The 5,523-nt window shown below is 44.6% G+C and overlaps 1 non-coding gene across 1 annotated transcript; it reads left to right on the top strand.

The window, feature by feature from the left end:
* The first annotated feature begins 4,817 nt into the window (after positions 1-4,817).
* LOC125352123 lies at positions 4,818-5,034 on the top strand. The gene has a single exon (XR_007211121.1). It is a non-coding gene; the product is annotated as a small nucleolar RNA U3 (small nucleolar RNA).
* The last annotated feature ends 489 nt before the right edge of the window (positions 5,035-5,523 follow it).

A 5,523-nucleotide genomic window follows, 5' to 3' on the forward strand; every position in this document is an offset into this window, starting at 1 on the left:
CATTAGTAGCTAGAATTACAGGTGTGAGCCACCAGCACCAGGCCTACATTCACTTTTTAAATGCCAAGGCAGTCAGCTTCATTGTAATTGATGGGGTACTCTCGGTGGGTAGGAGGAATGTGGTGATATGGACTCATCACTTCATAAATATTGATGAAGCTTGCTAAAACTGTTTGAAAGGAAACTTTATCCAAAGGAGTGGTTTGGAATGCAGTTGTTTCTTTTCAATGTGTTTCAAATCTTCCAGCTCTGGCAACAAAATCCCAAGGGTCAAGAAGGGTGGGCCAAATCTCAGGTTGGTTCGTTATTGCAGCAGCAGTGATCCCACGTAGGCTTGGCTGGCAGGGAGGGTGGTGCCTGGTATTATAATTGGCACACCCAATCCTTGTCCTCCAGCTGTGACAAATATTAAATAACACAGTGTCTCCTCAGCAGAGGAGGGCTGAGTTGCAGGTCACCCTTTATTGCAATGATAGGAGAGAAAAAACAGCTGTGTCGCAGCACAAGCGAGATGGATGGAGAAGCTTCGCTCAGCCAGACACAGCCTACTTAGATACTTCAGTTATGCAGAAGCCTGCTCCAGTGGTTTGTTGTTGCTGTTTTGTTTTCATTTTTCCTTTCTCAGTGCTCATTTAAAGTTAGGGAAAAGCTGGGGATTGGTGGCATAGGCCTGTAATCCTAGCTACAAAACAGGCTGAGATTGAGCCATAATGGTTCCAGGCCAGTCCAGCAGGAAAGACTCTCATCTCCATTTAAGCACCAAAAAGCCGGAAGTAGAGCTGTGGGAAAAAGCTAATGGACAGAAAGGAGTCCCATTTCTGGCATTCAAGCAACCAACAAAATAAATAAATAAATGCAGGTCTTCAGAGAGGAGTCTTTGGTTCATGTTTTCAAAAACTATCTTCCTCATCAGTAGGTACTGAAATAAAATGTGGATGCATGAGAATTATCTGGGTGCATATACAGTTGCTATGGCAACCATAACTGGCCATCAACCTTCCATTTAAGTAAATAGATATGCAACATCGGTAGTTTGCTTATCTAAGAATTGTGTATTAGCCAGGTGCCCATAGCTCACGCCTGTAATCCTAGCTACTCAGGAGGCTGAGACCTGATGATTGAGGTTCCAAGCCAGCTGTGGTAGGAAAGTCCAAGAGACTCTTATCTCCAATTAACCACCAAAATGAAGTGACGTCGTGGCTCAAAGTGGTAGAACACTAGCCTTGAGCAGAAAAGTTCAGGCCCAGTGTTTCAACTTCACAACTGACAAAACCAAAACCCAAAACCAAGGCAAAAGAACAACAAAATCCAACTATGGATTAAATAACAATGTGGAATATTATTGTAAGAAGGTTATAGATTCTTGGGTTGGGAATGTGGCTTAGTGGTAGAGTGTTTGCCTAGCATGCATGAAGCCCTGCGTTCTATTCCTCAGTACCACATACATAGAAAATGCCACAAGTGAAGCTATGGCTCAAGTGGTAAAGCAGTAGCCATGAGCAAAAGAAGCTCAGGGATAGTGCCCAGGTCCTGTTCAAAGCCAGCTGGGGCAGGAAAGTATATGAGACTTATACCCAATTAACCAGGAAACCGGAAGTGATGCTGTGGCTCAATTGCTAGAGCCCTAGCCTGAAGCTAAAGAGCTCAGGGACAATGCCCAGTCCAGAGTTCAAGTGAAATGATGAAGATAATTAATCTGTTGCTATGCTAGCTTTCAACAACAAAGTATTGCTAATACTGTTCTGTATTGTTCAATGTAAAACTTTTCTGGAGCTGGCCCCTGCTGTAAAGTTATGTAGTTGTATTTACCCAACTTGCTTTGAACTTGTTTTGCTCTGTATTTATCACACCTGTAGCCCCCCACCCCCACCCCAAGAGTTTCCTCCTGTTTTGCCACCTGGGTGTTAGGTGATCTCCAGTGAAGATCAAGAGGCCCTGACCTGTTTGTTGTGATCACACCTCTCAGAAGTAACAAGTCCCTGTAGTTTAAAGGGAAAATTCCTGTAGTTTTGGGTACATAAGCAGCCTTCTCAGAGCCCCTGGGACTGCATCTTGAGATCTGGAACTGCAGTCCTGTTGTGCCAGTATTTTCTTGCTCAATAAAAGTCTTAAAAAAAGTTTTTTTCTAATCTGAGATCTCATTGCCTGTTGATCCATGGACCCCAAATCACAAGCCTCATGACCAAAACACAAATAAACAAAAACATCCAGATTTTAGGCTTCAAATAGAAGAGATGGGCACCAATGGCTCACATGTAATTCTAGCTACTTGGGAGGTTGAGATCTGAAGATTGCAATTCAAAGCTACTGTTGTGCCAAGTCGCAAGACCACCCCCAAGAAGACCACCGAGATTCAGACACTCCGAAATGCAAAAGTAAGGCAAGGCTTTATTTAACGAGTTGCCAACTCGGGCCTCATCCTACCCACCGACACAGCGGAGGTTAGGAGGAAGCCCCGAGCTGTGATTACACAGGGCTTATAAAGGCAAAGAACAAGGTTACAACAATCAGCTGTGCAAGCAAGATTAGAACACAGGTACAAATCTGATTGGCTCAGGGTTCGATTCTAAAATGGGGTTCACGTGGTGGGGTCTGACTTCAAAGTCTGGCACCTCACTACCCCATGTAACAAAGTCTGTGAGACTCTTATTTCCAAGTTAACTATCAAGAAAAAAAAAGCTGGAAATGGAGCTGATGCTCTAGTGGTGCTGCTCTAGTTCTGAGCAAAGAGTTCAAGGTGATAGGGTCTGTGATCAAAAGAATGAGACTGACTCAATGGGAAAGTATAACAAAGTTTATTTAGCATCAAGCATCAAGATCACTAGCTGACCTGTCAGGGACGCCCCCTTGGAGAGCGACCCTTCCCTGATCTCACAGGGTACTTTTAAAGCAAAATAACTGCAAGTGCAATGCCAACAGCTGCCCTTTAATACCATTGGCTCACACTAGGGAAATTCCAGCATGGGGTTTCTTTTTTTTTTTTGCCAGTCCTGGGCCTTGGACTCAGGGCCTGAGCACTGTCCCTGGCTTCTTTTTGCTCAAGGCTAGCACTCTGCCACTTGAGTCACAGTGCCACTTCTGACCATTTTCTGTATATGTGGTGCTGGGGAATCGAACCCAGGGCTTCATGTAGTGGCAAGCGCTCTTGCCACTAGGCTATATCCCCAGCCCCAGCATGGGGTTTCTTGATAGGCTATCTACCTATTTTGGCTTTGATACTGGGAACTGGCCTTGGTATCAGGAACTGACAGCAGGTGGTCAAGTAGCACTGATGCAAGGGGTTAATGCAGGGGGTAGAGCAAGTCACAAATGGGTTAAGCAAGCCGTTTAAAGAAGTAGAATTTTGTGGTCAGGCTGACCTAGTACCAACTTTATTTTAACAATTGCTACCATGTTTTCCCATTACCACTAAGCAAGCATGAGCGGGCTAAGACAATCCAGTACTCAATCATAAGTAGACCAACCCAACAGTTACCATGGCATTTCTACTACTATTATGGTTATCTCTATAGTCTATGACTATGATCATTTTTTACTCTCCTTTACCATGGTTGCTACCTAGGAACAGAGGGGAACAAGAGCTCCCTATATTTTTAAATGTCAAGCTACAAGAAACTAGTCTCATGGGTGGGGGTGCAGCCCTCTAGCATGGAGTCATCACCAGGGTTTAGAAGCGGTTATAATTTTAACACTAAAACTTACTACTATATTTAGTCACTCAGGTTCTCAGGTTAGCCCTTACAAAAGAAACACCAAGGCCCCAACTTCAAGACCCAGGACATACCCACCCGCCCACCAGATTTTAGCCTCTTGAGCAGCTAGGATTACAGGTGTTGGCCTCCAAGCCTGGCTGTATGGTTTTTAATAAATATAAAAAGGGCCAGACTTTAGTAAGAACCGGGCAGCAACTAACAAAAAGAATTAAACTTCCTTCTATGTAAATGCTAAGTTACAAGTACTGGGAGACCGTAGGGCTTGCTAATTCTAAACCTACCCTCTCCTTTGAAATGGTAAAACTGGGCAATCCCCATGAATGGTTAGAGAGAGCAGAGTGAGAAGGGCCTACAGCTCACCTATTGTCCCTACTTTTTCAATGGGTTGTGACAAATCTCCAAACATCCAATGTTTCTTTGCCTAGGGGTTAGGGTAGCTAGGGAACCTCCCCCCAGCTTGGAGAACAGGAAATGTTTCTCTCTCGGTCTCCCTACTTTCTCTTTGTTAGAGGACACTTAATTTATGCTAGAACTCTCACCTGGTGAGACTCTCCTTTTGCCAGACAAGTTGAAATTTTTGTCATGGGTCCATCTCATGGATCTGTGGTTTTGTGAGGAAACTGGGAAGCTGGGGGAAGCTCCAACCACTCTATGGAGCCCTCGCGACTTGAACTCAGGACCGGCTAGCTGACTCACCTGGAGTCCACCACTGAAGCCAGCCTCCACGCCTTCCACACAAAACCTAAGGTCCCCATCTGAGGCTCCAGAGATCTTCCTTTGAAATCACTGCTTTAGGGAGTCAAAACTTCAACCTATTAGGAAATTACAAGGTTTTGAGGATGCGAGGGCGGGGCCTGGAGGGAACTGATCAATGATTGGCTGCTTTGCAACTCTATGCTAATTAAGCAAACGCTTGAAATGTCTTTAAAAACCTCCAAGTTTCAAAATGCTCTGTGAATATGGTAATGAAAGATGTATTTAGAAAACATATGTAAATGTATACTTTGGATAAATGATCTCATTTTTTAAAAAGAAAAAGAAACTCACCATCAGCAGAATGTGTGTGAATTTCCTCTGCTAAGGAAGCACTAGGAACCATTCGTTAAGACTATACTTTCAGGGATCATTTCTATAGTTTGTTACTAGAGAAACTCCACTGATTGTGTAGAGCACCGAGAACCACGATGAAGAGATATAGTGTTCTCTCCTGAGCGTGAAGCTGGCACTTGGTGATGCTTTTGGGCATCTGCCTCTTGCCATTGATGATCGTTCTTCCTTCGCTTTTGGCGCAGTGAGAGGGAGAGAACACATTCGGAGTGGTTTTCTGTATAATTCTTAGTAAAAGTTAGCATTGTGCCTGCTCTCTTTCTTAGGCTCTATTTGTTTTTTGCCAGTCCTGGGGCTTGGACTTAGTACCTGAGCACTGTCCCTGGCTTCCTTTTGCTTCAGGCTAGCACTCTGCCACTGTAGCCGCTGTACTACTTCTATCCATTTTCTATATGTGTGGTGCTGAGGAATTGAGCCCAGGTCCTCATGTATACAAGGCAAGCGCTCTTAACACTTAGCCTCTTCTTAAGTTTTATAGATGGGGGAAGTTCGATTGGGGGGAGGGGGCTGTGGGGGGGGGGAGTATTTTGCACTCACATGGTTATTTTTCTTTGGATAGGTTGGTGTGAGAGCCTGGCGGGCCTTGCTTGTTCTGCATAGCAAGCCTGCTTCCCAACCCCGAGTCTCGCAGGTCAAAATGTGGGGCCCTTAAAACCCAGTTCTTGATGAGAAATGCAATTTTTCCTTCTGGAGGCTTTCGGGA

Source organism: Perognathus longimembris, chromosome 5, assembly GCF_023159225.1.
Source record: "Perognathus longimembris pacificus isolate PPM17 chromosome 5, ASM2315922v1, whole genome shotgun sequence".
Taxonomy (NCBI): domain Eukaryota; kingdom Metazoa; phylum Chordata; class Mammalia; order Rodentia; family Heteromyidae; genus Perognathus; species Perognathus longimembris.